General features: G+C 43.1%; 1 protein-coding gene across 1 annotated transcript in view; it reads left to right on the top strand.

Moving 5' to 3' along the window:
* Nucleotides 1–1,517: 1,517 nt before the first annotated feature.
* LOC311136899 (alpha-1,3-mannosyl-glycoprotein 4-beta-N-acetylglucosaminyltransferase C-like) overlaps nucleotides 1,518–16,322 on the top strand; it is a gene marked incomplete at its 3' end in the record, with an annotated part of 110,945 nt that continues 96,140 nt past the window's right edge. Inside the window, exon 1 of the mRNA XM_084171213.1 lies at nucleotides 1,518–1,562. The remainder of the gene's footprint in view (nucleotides 1,563–16,322) is intronic.

The following is a 16,322-nucleotide window of genomic DNA, read 5'->3' as shown; positions in this document are numbered from 1 at the left end:
CTAGAAACACGGTGTATATGTGGGTATGTGTGTGTGTGCGTGTGTGTGCGTGCCTCTGTGTGTGTGTGTGTGTGTCCGTGCATGCAAGTGTGTGTGTGCATGCCTCTGTGTGTGTTCATGTGTGTTTCATTGGGGTGTGTGTGTGTGTATATGTGTCACTTTGTGTGTAAGAAGCAGAGAGCGCGAGAAGCTTAGTTAGCTGTCTGCTGCCCCTGTGATGTATGTTTATGTCCCATCATGGAGAGCCAATTACCCTACCTCTGTGTGGGAGCACCACACCATCCCATCTCGGCCATCAGTGTCTCTGCTGTGCCTCAGAGAGAGACAGTCAGCAACAGTTAGACTAGAGAGAGAGAGAGAGAGAGAGAGAGAGAGAGAGAGAGAGAGAGAGAGAGAGAGAGAGAGAGAGAGAGAGAGAGAGAGAGAGAGAGAGAGAGAGAGAGAGAGAGAGAGAGAGAGAGAGAGAGAGAGAGAGAGAGAGAGAGAGAGAGAGAGAGAGAGAGAGAGAGAGAGAGAGAGAGAGAGAGAGAGAGAGAGAGAGAGAGAGAGAGAGAGAGAGAGAGAGAGAGAGAGAGAGAGAGAGAGAGAGAGAGAGAGAGAGTTAGTTAGTTCCTGGACACTGTAGCCAGCTTTTCTCTGGTATCAAGTAATTCAATATGCAAGAAGATAGTTAAACACTTAGATGGAGAGTTGATACATGTATTTAAATATGGCACCGGGTTCAACATGACAAGCTCCATGTGAGTGGCCTATTGTCATTTGAACTCCCCACCGGATTCAACATAGCAAGATACACGTGGGTTGCATCTTACTATTCGAATGATAGGCATACAAGATCTCTCAGTTTTTATACTGCTTTGCAAGCTAATTCTTTCCAACAGTTGCCAACCATTATTAGAATACACTCCCAACTACAATAGTATTGCCCTATATGGTATCGTTTTGCACCCTAGTCAGGATATTCCATCACGTACTCCTTCTAAGATTAGCACCAGTGGCCCCCCAGCCTTCTTGGCACGCATACCTTCTGGCACCCACCAGTGACAGAAATAAATACATGGAATGTCCTCAAAATCCGATGTAACACAATATCAAAGACATTAACAAATCCTGTATAAAAACACGTCATATCACTTAAACTCTGGAAAGGAGAGTCATCTTCAAAAGTAAGGCAGAGTACTAGGCAGGCGGCACAGGAGTTGGAAGCCGGGGGAGTTGGGTCCTTATTGTTCGCTGTACTGTATATTACAGTAATTTGTATGCAGAGAATGAGGGACTCTCTCGCATGCACACTCATATGTACACACACTCACACACACACGTTACATACAGCACATTGATGTGCACCTCACATACACAAAGGGTACATAGCAGAACAATGGTACGCTGATGTGTATAATGAATTAACTTCCCAGGGTTGGGCTGACTGTCTCTTTCTCTGTCTTTGTTTTAACAGAAACAACTGAGGAGCATCTGTTTGTGGATCCAGTCCATGTCAACCTTCAGAGCAACCAGACATCCTCCCAAAAAGACATCTGACTTCTGCTGAAAGGTGCTATAAGGTACATTTCATACAGCACTCTTATGAGCTTGACTCTGTTAGACCTGGATAGTTATTTGTTTAATTGAATGGCGCTACTCTGTAGAACCAAGTGAGCAGCAAAACAGTGAGAAATATTTTATTCTATATAGTTGTTCCCTTTATTTTTCCGCATACTGTACTTCTCCTTAGTTCAGAGAAGCTACATTACTATAACACTCAGTGTGACAGAGCAAATTATGCCTGTTGCTGTTATCTGACATTATAAAAGGTGAACACACTGAGAATGTTCTGTCTCACAGCCACTCGTTTATACTTTTAAAAGATACCAGTCCTCCTGACTGGCAGCAAATGGCAGTGGTACAGACACAGAATGTGACATTATCTCAGTGTCTCGATCTGTCTGGTAATTAGTTCCATCAGTTCCTCGCACGAATCTGGGAGGTGAGGCTGAGGACAATGTTTTTTTATTTTAAAGAAATGTTATATTGTTGTTTTGTTACTTAGAGAGATAGACAGTGTCAGAGACAGAGATTGATGAGGGGGATGGCGATTTTAGAAGAGGTGGTTTGCCGCTAGAGTGCTAGACCAACATCCGACATAGACTGAAGACAGTGACTCTCGGAGTAGAGGGTCTATATTTTCAGCCTATCCACACACTGTTGGCTGGCTGAAGAAGGGCATTTGCCAAGCGGGTTTATCAAGAGGGAAAATATTTACATCAAAGCCACTGTTGCACTTTGCTGCTGTTATTGCTTTTCACACTTCTGGGAAACAGATTTTAGAGTCGCCAACAGAGGAAACAGAATGTAGAGCAATTTAAACCGACAGCCAGAGTAGATGTTTTGTCATTGAAAGTGTCACAGCCTATTCTGTTCTCAGTGCCATGTGAAACTTATTAGCAGTATATGTGCACAAACAGTAAAGAAGCTTAAGTGTTCTCATAGATTGTAATTTTTAAGTTGATTCTATAACTTTAAACTTAACAGGCTGCTCAATATAGTTTGAATAGCTTCTGGTTTTGGCTGTTGTCCAGATCTTCCCATTCTCCAGTATAAAGCCGAAGTAGTTGATTTTCAGACTGGTGGTGGCCGTCATTTATTGACAGAAGCAAATGTGATATGTTGGTTGCTGTCGACTCCTGATATATGCAATAGCTCAGGATGGTTGTGAACGTTGCGTGATTAATATTTATCTCCACAATCCAGCTGTGAGCTATGTGCCCCATGGTGCATTTCAAACTGTGTTTGCTACTTTTCCCACCAACCCATAACTGTAGGAAGCGAGACACTTGAATGAATGAGACATTTAACATTCTCTAAGTGAGGGCGACTTGAAACCGTTTAAAGTGAGAGTGAGGGGATCCAAATCTACATCTGCCAGAATGAAGCATTAAATATTCATGCAAACAGCTGTTCTTCCTACAGGACAGACAGCAGGAACCAAAGCCTGTGTGCTTGATAAAACATCACAGCTCTGTGTGTTGCCGTGGAGCTAGAGATCCTATCCCAGCTGCCCAAGCTGTGCATAGTGATGAGAGCGGCCGTCAAAGACAGCTCACGCTAACCAGCCCTGTCACAATCACTTTAGTTCAGATGGACCTCAGCTCAACTCCACGAGCGGTTTACGTAATGGAGTGAGTGGTTGTATTAGTGGTTGTTAGTGTTGAGCATCTGGAATATGGTGGTCACTGGTCGGTAAAGTCATTGTCTTAGACTAGGCTACGTGCAATCGTTCATCTACACAATCGTTATAATGCAGGTCTAGTAAAATGTTTAAACTGAGAGACAAAATACGATTTTCAGATTCAAAATCCAGATTAGAGTAAGACTAGAACACACTCCCTTCACGGTCTTTCTCTCTCTCACTATATCACTCTCGCTCTCTCCCCCTCTCCCATCCTAAAACTCATGCATTGTGGTTGGGCTATATCCAGATTTTCATACCGTCATTGTCACGCCCTGGCTCTGGGGACTCTAGTATGTTGAGCCAGGGTGTGAGTTTTCATTTGTTTTTTGTTCTAGTTTTGTAGTTCTATGTTGGCCAGTGTGGTTCTCAATCAGAGGCAACGTGTATCAGCTGTTGCTTGTTGTCTCTGATTGGGAACCATACTTAAGCAGCCAGTTTTCCCACAGTGTTTGTTGGATCTTGTTCCTGTGTAGGTTTGTGTTTTGCACCTTTGGACGTCACGTATCGATTTGTTGTTTTTGTTCGTGTAATCATTATTTAATAAATATGTTCACCTTCCACGCTGCGCCTTGGTCCTCTGTATCCGACGATTGTGAAAGTCATAACGTTTCTGTACCATACCGGATGTGCACACAAGGAGTGATAAAAAAAAACACATACAAGAAAACATAATAAGCTTCTAACTTATAGCCTCTGTCTCTTGCGCAATACGCCCGCACCTGTGCCCCACTGGCCTCTCTCCATGCAGGAAAAGTTAGACTAGATTTTTTCATTATTTTCATTTCTTATACCAATAGACTATTAAAAGAGGGATGCAAGCACTTGCTTGCTGAATGTTAGATACAGCAGCCAATACAACTCACGGGTAGTTTGAAAGAAGAGTGAACACGCGATGGCGGTAGGCTATAGCAGTTATTTATTCAGACCAATAACCATTCAGTCTTTGTGAAGAGAAGTGAAAGCCATCTGCATCTAATTCTATTCCTATATTATGCAAGCAAGTCATTAGAACGATGAAGATAAGGACAACAAAACGTATTTAATTTAACTGTTGAAAGCGAGGAAGCAATGAAGTAACAATAGAGAGAGAGAGAATAGAGAGAAAGAAGAGGTAGGCTATAACATTAGGGGACATATTATGAAAGGTATACAGTGCATTCGGAAAGTATTCAGACCCCTTCCCTTTTTCCACATTTTGTTACGTTTCAGCCTTCTTCTAAAATGGATTCAATTATTTATTTTTCTCAACAATCTACACACAATAACCCATAATTCTAAAGCGAAAACAGGTTTTTAGAAATGTTAGTGAAATGTATGAAAAAAATAAAAAAACAGAAATACCTTATTTACATAAGTATTCAGACCCTTTGCTATTAGACTCGAAATTGAGCTCAGGTGCATCCTGTTTCCATTGATCATCCTTGAGATGTTTCTACAACTTGATTGGAGTGTAACTGTGGTAAATTCAATTGATTGGACATGATTTGGAAAGGCACACAACTGTCTATATAAGGTCCTACAGTTGACAGTGCATGTCAGAGCAAAAACCAAGACATGATTGAAGGTCCCCAAGAACACAGTGGCCTCCATCATTCTTAAATAGAAGAAGTTTGGAACCACCAATAATCTTCCTAGAGCTGGCCGCCCAGCCAAACGGAGCAATCGGTGGAGAAGGGCCTTGGTCAGGGAGGTGACCAAAAACCCGATGGTCACTCTGACAGCGCTCCAGAGTTCCTCTGTGGAGATGGGAGAACCTTCCAGAAGGACAACCATTTCTGCAGCCCTCCACCAATCAGGCCTTTATGGTAGAGTGACCAGATCGATGCCACTCCTTAGTAAAAGGCACATGACAGCCCGCTTGGAGTTTGCAAAAAGGCACCTAAAGGACTCTCAGACCATGAGAAACAAGATTCTCTGGTCTTATGAAACCAATATTGGACTCTTTGGCCTGAATGCCAAGTGTCACGTCTGGAGGAAACCTGGCACCATCCCTATGGTGAAGCATGGTGGTGGAGCATCATGCTGTGGGGATGTTTTACAGCGGCAAGACTGGGAGAATAGTCAAGATCGAGGGAAAGATGAACAGAGCAAAGTACAGAGAGATCCTTGATGAAAACCTGCTCCAAAGCACTCAGGACGTCAGATTGTGGCGAAGGTTCACCTCCCAACAAGACAATGACCCTAAGCACACAGCAAAGACAACGCAGGAGTGGCTTTAGGACAAGTCTCTGTCTCTGAATGTCCTTGAGTGGCCCAGCCAGAGCCCGGACTTGAACCCGATCTAATATCTCTGGAGAGACCTGAAAATAGCTGTGAAGCGATGCCCCCCATTCAACCTGACAGAGCTTGAGAGGATATGCAGAGAAGAATGGGAGAAACTCCCCAAATACAGGTGTGCCAAGCTTGTAGCGCCATACCCAAGACGACTCGAAGCTGTAATCGCTGCCAATGGTGCTTCAACAAAGTACTGAGTAAAGAGAAACGGGGATACCTAGTCAGTTGTACAACTGAATGCATTCAACTGAAATGTGTCTTCTGCATTTAACCCAACCCCTCTGAATCAGAGAGGTGCGGGGGGCTGCCTTAATCGACATCCACGTCATCGGTGCCCGGGGAACATTGAGTTAACTGCCTTGCTCAGGGGCAGAACGACAGATTTTTACCTTGTCAGCTCGGGAATTCGATCCAGCAACCTTTTGGTTACTGGCCCAACGCTCCTACACTCCAGGCGGGTCTGAATGCTTATGTAAATGTATTATTTCTTTATTTGTTTATTTTCATTGTAGCAAAGATTTCAAAAAAACTGTTTTTGCTGCCTGAGGACGGCGCAGCGGTCTAAGGCACTGCATCGCTTTGAGGCGTCACTACAGACCTGGGTTCGATCCCAGGCTGTGTTGCAGCCGGCCGCGACAGGGAGACCCATGAGGCGGCGAACAATTGGCCCAACATCGTCCGGGTTAGGGGAGGGTTTGGCCGGCCGGGATATCCTTGTCCCATCGCGCCCTAGCATCTCCTTAAGCGAGCAGTGTGTCAAGAAGCAGTGCAGCTTGGCAAGGTCGTGTTTCGGAGGACTCATGGCTCTCGACCTTCGCCTCTCCTGAGTCCGTACGGGAGTTGCAGCGATGGGACAATACTGTAACTACCAATTGGATATTACGAAATTGGGGAGAAAAAGGCGGTAGTTTTGCTTTGTCATTATGGGATATTGTGTGTAGATTGATGAGGGGAAAAAATTATTTAATCAATTTCAGAATAAGGCTGTAACGTAACAAAATGTGGAAAACGTCAAGTGGTCTGAATACTTTCCGAATGCACTGTATATGAGTCAGCCTACTAATTACAGAAATAGGCCCTATTGTATTTCAAAATTAAAATCAAATTCACTATCCTATACTTGTAACATTGTAGGCCACCAGAATGGCACCGTCTCTCAACTTTATCATGATTTGAAAGACGTGTGTAATTCCAGTCCATATAAAACAGTATAGTACAATACAGTACAGTAATACAGTTCACACTCAAAAAGATTAGCCTACTGGAGGTTTTTTCATTTATTTACCCAAGTGAGCATATAGCTAGCTACATCTATGGGCTTTTATGTTTTTATGTCGTGCGTAATGTGCAGTAGCCTATACACTACCGGTCAAATGTTTTAGAACATCTACTCATTCAATGTTTTTTCATAATTTTTACTATTTTCTACATTGTAGAATAATAGTGAAGACATCACAACTATGAAATAACACATATGAAATCATGTAGTAACCAAAAAAGTGTTAAATAAATCAAAATATATTTTAGATTTGAGATTCTTCAAATAGCCACCCTTTGCCTTGATGACAGCTTTGCACACTCTTGGCATTATGTCAACCAGCTTCACCTGGAATGTTTTTCCAACAGTGTTGAAGGAGTTCCCACATATGCTGAGCACTTGTTGGCTGCTTTTCCTTCGCTCTGCGGTCTGACTCATCCCAAACCATCTCAATTGGGTTGAGGTCGGGTGATTGTGGAGGCCAGGTCATCTGAAGCAGCACTCCATCACTCTCCTTCTTGGTCAAATAGCCCTTACACAGCCTGGAGGTGTGTTGGGTCATTGTCCTGTTGAAAAACAAATGATAGTCCCACTAACTAAAAACCAGATGGGATGGCATATCACAGCAGAATGCTGTGGTAGCCATGCTGGTTAAGTGTGCCTTGAATTCTAAATAAATCAATGACAGTGTCAGCAGCAAAGCACCCCCAGACCATCACACCTTCTCCTCAATGCTTCACGGTGGGAACCACACATGCGGAGATCATCCGTTCACCTACTCTGCGTCTCACAAAGACACGGCGGTTGAAACCAAAAATCTCAAATTTGGACTCATCAGACCAAAGGACAGATTTCCACCAGTCTAATGTCCATTGCTTGTGTTTCTTGGCCCAAGCAAGTATGTTCTTCTTTTTGGTGTCCTTTAGTAGTGGTTTCTTTGCAGCATTTTGTCCATGAAGGTCTGATTCACGCAGTCTCCTCTGAACAGTTGATGTTGAGATGTGTCTGTTACTTGAACTCTCTGAAGCATTTACTTGGGCTGCAATTTCTGAGGCTGGTAACTCTAATGAACTTATCCCCTGCAGCAGAGGTAACTCTGGGTCTTTCTTTGCTGTGGCGCTTGAAGGTTTTTGCGACTGCACTTGAAGAAACTTTATAAGTTCTTGAAATTATCCGTATTGACTGACCTTCATGTCTTAAAGTAATAATGGACTGTTGTTTCTCTTTGCTTATTTGAGTTGTTCTTGCCATAATATGGACTTGGTATTTTACCAAATAGGGCTATCTTCTGTATACCAACCCTACCTTGTCCCAACACAACTGATTGGCTCAAACTTCCACAAATTAACTTTTAACAAGGCACACCTCCATGTGACTACCTCATGAAGCAATGTAGAAAATAGTAAAAATGAAGAAAAACCCTGGAATGAATAGGTGTGTCCAAACTTTTGATTGGTACTGTATATGTATTGGATAATGGCACAATCATTTGGGCTTTTTGTGCTTGGGCTCATAAAATGAATTTAGTGTATGGCTGATCAGGATATAATTTTCGATGAAATCTCCAATCAAATCCAGACATAGGCCTATTTATATGCTTTATGTGCTTTTGAATTACAATTCCAGTTTTGGTAGGAAATATCGGGTTACCAGGGAGAAAAGTGATTTATTCCCGGTATGGGAATATATTGAACCATGCATATAGCCTATGCATGGTCCATATTATCAGGTATGCTATTAGCAATAAGCATTATCACCTGTAGCCCATGCTGGCTATAAATAAATAGGCTGAAGCATGGGGATGTCTATCTGCATTTACCCTATTGGGCTAATCATTAGCTCTATCCCAAATGTAATCATTTAACTAGTTAGCATCCTATTGATGAATAGTTTTTTCCACAAAAACTTGCATAAAGACAGTGAATATAAAGTAGGCCTACCTATTAGAGTAACTTGGGGTAAACCGCCACCCGGGGTAACACAACATTTTACATTTACATGTTGTTGTTTTTTGTCATTTAGCAGACACTCTTATCCAGAGCGACTTACAGTTAGTGAGTGCATACATTTTTCACAACCCCTACCCGTACTTCTCACAGGAACCACTTAATGTCACAATTTTCCCCCAACACTTTCCCTGGTTGCCACTACTCTTGCTCAACTAAAAATGTAATACAGTATGTCTCATCACAAAAGTAAATCCACATTTCTTTATTTTGAGGTAGGGTGGGAATTTACCCCCAGTTACCCTACAATTGACCCGTGTTACATTTAGCCCCACTCTCCCCTATGCACTCAAGGTGCATTGCGGAGTTATAGTGTGCTTAACCATGATGCTGCTAAAAACTTCAGGTTTAAAATGGTGCAGTTTGCGCATATTTAGGAGTTGAGAAATAAATAAAGTAGGAATGGTAAGATGGGATGGCCTTCTTTTTAACAAAGACCATTAAAACTGCTGTTTTCCCCGCAATTGCAAGAATTGTTGTGCATTGACCGCTTGCCAGAGTGCAGGTTTCCCTCCCTATGGCACTCGTAACTTGAATGTGTCTCGGTAAATAGATCAACTATTCTACTATGGGGTTTCATAGTAGAAAACTACTATTCTATTCATTACTCGTTTTGTTTGCAGAGAAAAAGTAAATGTGGACTTTTCTTGCATCTTCAAAGTGCACCTTGACAGAAATATTTGTTCATGTTTCATACAGTATTTTTTTGGTATGGATGCAATGATTTTGCGGTGGAGCAGCGCCACAGTTAAATGACTGCAGCGGAAACACTGACACACAAAATAACCACAAACACAAACAATTTGGTCACTCATAAACCAACTGCCACTTTGCATTTGCATTTAATAATTTCAAATCCAAATGATTACTTCCAATTACAATGGTGGGATGAAATGGATAATTGCTTCTTCCAAAGCAGAGCAGGTCTGGAGAGAGAAGAAAATACACTGGCTGCCTCTGAAATAGCACCCTATTGTCTATATAATGCACTATATAGAGAGTAGGGTGCTATTTGGGATGCAACCACTGTTCTGTCATCAACACAACAAAGTCACACCATCCCTCCATGCATGTACCCACCTGTCTGCCTACCATGCTGAATAACGCCCACCACTGCTAAGCCGCTGAGGCACTGAGCTGAGTTATTCCTGCTGGAAATCACAGTAATACGCAGATGATCCCCTTTAGAAATAACAGCTGGTTGTGTTTTTCAAAATGGAGGAGCCCCATCACATGCCGTCACTCCTCGTTCATCAGCAGCTGTTAGCCAAGATACCATACAGTGGAATATGGCTTTCTTTGCTTTTATGGTGGACTAGCTAGATTTCACCAGTATTATACAGTACATTCTATGGTAGAGACTCTAAAATACCTTTACATTGAATAAGTTAAGTGTGTACTAGTTTATACAGTCGTGGTGAAATGTTTTGAGAATGACACAAATACAAATATTCACAAAGTCTGCTGCCTCAGTTTTGATGATGGCAATTTGCATATACTCCAGAATGTCATGAAGAGTGATCAGATGAATTGCAATTAATTGCAAAGTCCCTCTTTGCCATGAAAATGAACTTAATCCCAAAAAAACATTTCCACTGCATTCCAGCCCTGCCACAAAATGACCAGCTGACATCATCAATTCAAATCATGTCAGTGATTCTCTCGTTTACACAGGTGAGAGTGTTGATGAGAACAAGGCTGGAGATCACTCTGTCATGCTGATTGAGTTAGAATAACAGACTGGAAGCTTTAAAAGGAGGGTGGTGCTTGAAATAATTGTTATTCCTCTGTTAACCATGGTTACCTGCAAGGAAACACGTGCCATCATCATTGCTTTGCACAAAAAGGGCTTCACAGGCAAGGATATTGCTGCTACTAATATTGCACCTAAATCAACCATTTATCGGATCATCAAGAACTTCAAGGAGAGAGGTTCAATTGTTGTGCAGAAAGTGTCAGGGCGCCCAAGAAAGTCCAGCAAGCACCAGGACCGTCTCCTAAAGTTGATTCAGCTGCGGGATCGGGGCACCACCAGTGCAGAGCTTGCTCAGGAATGGCAGCAGGCAGGTGTGAGTGCATCTGCACGCACAGTGAGGCAAATACTTTTGGAGGATGGCCTGGTGTCAAGAAGGGCAGCAAAGAAGCCACTTCTCTCCAGGAAAAACATCAGGGACAGACTGATATTCTGCAAAAGGTACAGGGATTGGACTGCTGAGGACTGGGGTAAAGTCATTTTCTCTGATGAATCCCCTTTCTGATTGTTTGGGGCATCCAGAAAACATCTTGTCCGGAGAAGACATGGTGAGCACTACCATCAGTCCTGTGTCATGCCAACAGTAAAGCATCCTGAGACCATTCATGTGTGGGGTTGCTTCTCAGCCAAGGGAGTGGGCTCACTCACAATTTTGCCTAAGAACACAGCCATGATTAAAGAATGGTACCAACACATCCTCCGAGAGCAACTTCTCCCAACCATCGAAGAACAGTTTGGTGATGACCAATGCCTTTTCCAGCATGATGGAGCACATTGCCATAAGGCAAAAGTGATAACTAAGTGGCTCGGGGAACAAAACATCGACATTTTGGGTCCATGGCCAGGAAACTCCCCAGACCTTAATCCCATTGAGAACTTGTGGTCGATCCTCAAGAGGCGGGTGGACAAACAAAACCCCACAAATTCTGACCAACTCCAAGCATTGATTATGCAAGGATGGGCTGCCATCAGTCAGGATGAGGCCCAGAAGTTAATTGACAGCATGCCAGGGTGGATTGCAGAGGTCTTGAAAAGAAGGGTCAACACTGCAAATATTGACTCTTTGCATAAACCTAATGTAATTGAGAATAAAAGCCTTTGACACTTATGAAATGCGTGTAATTATACTTCAGTATACCATAGAAACATCTGACAAAAATATATATCATAACACTGAAGCAGCGAACTTTGTGAAGACCAAAACATGTGTCATTCTCAAAACCTTTGACCACGACTGTACAGTGCCTTGGAAAAGTATTCATCCCCCTTGGCATTTTTCCTATTTTGTTGCATTACAACCTGTCATTTAAATTGAGTTTTATTTGCATTTCATGTAATGGACATACACAAAATAGTCCAAATTGGTAAAGTGGAATGAAAATAATTACTTGTTTCAAAACATTCTAAAAAGTCAATAACGGAAAAGTGGTGCATGCATATGTTTTCAACCCCTTTGCTATGAAGCCCCTAAATAAGATATGGTGCAACCAATTACCTTCAGAACCAGTGGGATCCTTTTGAGTCCACAATACGAAAATGTATCTTGTTTAGCAGTAATACAGTATCTCTTCAGCTCTAATCAGCAGGTTGAAGTTTATTGTCATGAATATTGCCCTGGTGGCAAAACTGAGTGATTACCTCTAGATGGGCCAGCTGCAAAGTCCAAATTGGCTATATTGTAAAAATGCATGGCTTTTTGGTCTTAATGTTAGGGTTAGGTGTGGTTAAGGTTGTGGCTGTGCTAGCTAGTGACCACTCTACAGAGCTGCCTCCAGGGCAAGATTCATGACCATAAATGCCAACCTGCCTCTATCTAATCATGGAAAACCCAAACCACTCCCGGCTCCACAATAGTGCAGCTTCTCCCATAGGGACCTATGTGCTTTTTAAGGCCTAGCTGTGACAGGTTCAGAGTGCAGGACAAAGATCAAAGTGAGAGAGTAGACTTAGTGTATCTCTCACCGGTGCTTAAACTGGGTGGTTTCAGCCTAATGTCAGCCCAAGTTCATAGATGGAGCAGAAGACAATATTGCAAAACTCCCACTCCATGGAGCCAGTATTCCAGAGTGGAGATGTGGGGATACACAAGAATCGCCCTGGCTTCTCCCCATCTTCCACTGGAGCCTCTTTTCTATGCCAAGCACCAGCATCTCTGAGGTAGACGAGCACAAGGGTCTGACTAGAGGGGATGTGAGGAGTGAGTGTGTGTTTGGAGGTGGAGAGGTGTGGGCACATATAAACACATGCACACATAATGGGAAGCTCCAGATGGCCCAGATAGCCCAGAATAAGATGACCAGGGTAGTATTGAAGGTGGGTCTACATACTCACATAGGCAGGAGCTGCTTTCAGGAACTCAACTGGCTGCCTGTTGAGGCTAGGGTGTCCCAGATTACACTGGGTCTGGTTTACAGGAATATTTATGGTTCTGCGCCCAGATATCTGACTGATTACTTTCCCCATGTTAGGGATGTGCACAACCACAGCACCATATCAGGTGTTGCTAATGTGTGCTTATACAGGTTCAGGAAAGGTACTTTCTTTTATACCGGAGCCTCAGACTGGAATGAGTTGCCTCTGACCATAAAAACGATGTCCTCTCTGGGCAGCTTTTAAAATAAAGTAAAACAACTGTTTGAAGTCTTCTGTGCCCATATGAATGTTCCCTACGATGTAACTGCAATGATGAGATAGATGTTGTTCTTCTTTATTTTTATGTTTTATTATCTCTCTGCCATACCGTGTTCAACCGCGTTCGATCTTGCCTAGCCATCTTGTCTCAAGAGGACCACAATGGAAATAAGTCCCAGATATTATTGTGTGTTATCCTCGATGATTTTACTCATGTGCATGTATGGCTTTTTCAAGTTTTATGTCTACTTGTTTTTTTTATTTTTATGGTTGAATAAAAAACTAAACTAAACATACACGAATGCACACACCCATGCAAGAAGGCAAACACACACACACACACACACACACACACACACACCTTCTTGCTCTCTCTCTGTCTCAAGGCAAGAATCAGACACTTTAAAATGTCACCAGCATCCCTGAGAAAAAGGGAAGTGAAAGTGTGATGATGAGCAGACATTAATGCTGTGGGAGGTGTGGGAATATGAGACCATGGAAAGGAGAGAACAATCTAAGAAACCATTTTCACAGAGTAGGAGATGGAGAGGAATAAGAAAGAGGTAGAGTGACCTTGAATATCTTGTGTCTACCACTCTGTAGTATATGTGTATAAAGTGGAGAGCAGGTTTAAGGAAAATGTTTCATTGAAAGCTTTAGAAACATGCATTTTACCAGGAAAAAAGTTTTGAGTCTGTCGATTTGTTTTGGTTCGACAGAAATGCATTCGGAAAGTATTCAGACCCCTTGACTTATTCCACATTTTGTTACGTTACAGCCTTATTCTAAAATTGATTAAATTACTTTTTTTCCTCATCAATCTACACACAATACCCCATAATGACAAAGCAAAAACCGTTTTTTAGACATTTTTGCAAATGTATTCAAAATAAATAACTGAAATATCACATAAGTATTCAGACCCTTTACTCAGTACTTTGTTGAAGCACCATTGGCAGCGATTACAGCCTCGATTCTTCTTGGGTATGACGCTACAAGCTTGGCACACCTGTATTTGGGGAGTTTCTCCCATTCTTTTCTGCAGATCCTCTCAAGCACTGTCAGGTTGGATGGGGAGCGTCGCTGCTCAGCTATTTTCAGGTCTCTCCAGACATGTTCGATCGGGTTCAAGTACAGGCTCTAGCTGGGCCACTCAAGGACATTCAGAGACTTGTCCCAAAGCCACTCCTGTGTTTTCTTGGCTGTGTGCTTAGAGTCATTGTCCTGTTGGAAGGTGAACCTTCACCCCAGTCTGAGGTCCTGAGCACTCTGGAGCAGGTTTTCATCAAGGATCTCTGTGTACTATGCTCCGTTCATCTTTCCCTTGATCCTGACTAGTATCCCAGTCCCTGCCGCTGAAAAACATCCCCACAGCATGATGCTGCCACCACCATGCTTCACCGTAGGGATAGTGCCAGGTTTCCTCCAGACGTGACGTTTGCCATTCAGGCCAAAGAGTCAAATATTGGTTTCATCAGACCAGAGAATCATGTTTCTCATGGTCTGAGAGTCCTTTAGGTGCCTTTTGGCAAACTCCAAGCGGGCTGTCATGTGCCTTTTACTGAGGAGTGGCTTCCGTCTGGCCACTCTACCATAAAGGCCTGATTGGTGAAGTGCTGCAGAGATGGTTGTCCTTCTGGAAGGTTCTCCCATCTCCACAGAAGAACTCTGGAGCTCTGTCAGAGTGACCATCGGGTTCTTGGTCACCTCCCTGACCAAGGCCCTTCTCCCCCGATTGCTCAGTTTGGCCGGGCGGCCAGCTCTAGGAAGAGTCTTGGTGGTTCCAAACTTCTTCCATTTAAGAATGATGGAGGCCACTGTGTTCTTGGGGACCTTCAATGCTGCAGAAATGTTTTGGTACCCTTCCCCAGATCTGTGCCTCGACACAATCCTGTCTCAGAACGCTACAGAAAATTCCTTTGACCTCATGTCTTGGTTTCTGCTCTGACATGCACTGTCAACAGTGGGACTTTATATAGACATGTGTGTGCAATCAATTTAATTCATCACAGGTGGAGTCCAATCGAGTTGTAGAAACATGTCAAGGATGATCAATGGAAACAGGATGCACCTGAGCTCAATTTTGTGTCTCATAGCAAAGGCTCTGAATACTTACGTAAATAAGGTATTTCAGTTTTTTCGCTTTGTCATAATTGGGTATTGTGTGTAGATTGAGTATATATATGTTTAAATCCATCTCAGAATAAGGCTGTGACTTTTAAAAAATGTGGAAAAAGAGAAGGGGTCTGAATACTTTCCGAATGCACTGTGTATATACAAAAGTATGTGGACACCCCTTCAAATATGTGGATTCTGCTATTTCTGCCACACCCGTTGCTGACAGGTGTATAAAATCGAGCACACAGCCATACAATCTCCATAGACCAACATTGGCAGTAGAATGGCCTTACTGGAGAGCTCAGTGACTTTCAATATGGCACCGTCATAGGATGCCTTTCCAACAAGTCAGTTCGTCAGATTTCTGTCCTGCTACAGCTGCCCCGGTCAATTGTAAGTGCTGTTATTGTGAAGTGGAAGCATCTAGGAGCAATAATGGCTCAGCCACGAAGTGGTAAGCCACACAAGCTCACATAACGGGACCGCAGAGTACTGAAGTGCGTAACGCGTAAAAATCGCCTGTCGTTGGTTGCAAACTCACTACCGAGTTCCAAACTGCCTCTGAAAGCAACATCAGCACAATAAGTGTGTGTCGGGAGCTTCATGAAATGGCTTTCCTTGGCCGAGCAGCCGCACACAAGCCTAAGATTGCCATGCGCAATGCCAAGCGTCGGCTGGAGTGGTATAATGCGTTCTTTGGAGTGCTGAATCACGCTTCACCATCTGGTAGTCCAACGGACAAATCTGGGTTCAGCGGATGCCAGGAGAAACGCTACCTGCCCCAATGCATAGTGCTAACTGTAAAGTTTGGTGGAGAAGGAATAATGGTCTGGGGCTGTTTTTCATGGTTCAGGCTAGGCCCCTTAGTTACAGTGAAGAGAAATCTTAAGCATACAATGACATGTGCTAACTTTGTGGCAACAGTTTAGGGAAGGCCCTTACCTGTTTCAGCATGATAATGCCTCCGTGCACAAAGCGAGGTCCATACAGAAATGGTTTGTCGAGATCGGCGTGGAACTGGACTGGCATGCACAGAGCCCAGACATCAACCCC

This window comes from Coregonus lavaretus, assembly GCF_964263955.1.
Source record: "Coregonus lavaretus genome assembly, chromosome: 11".
In the NCBI taxonomy this organism is placed as follows: Eukaryota; Metazoa; Chordata; class Actinopteri; order Salmoniformes; family Salmonidae; genus Coregonus; species Coregonus lavaretus.
Note: the sequence above shows the minus strand (reverse complement) of the source record. Positions and strands in the feature narration are given on the sequence as shown.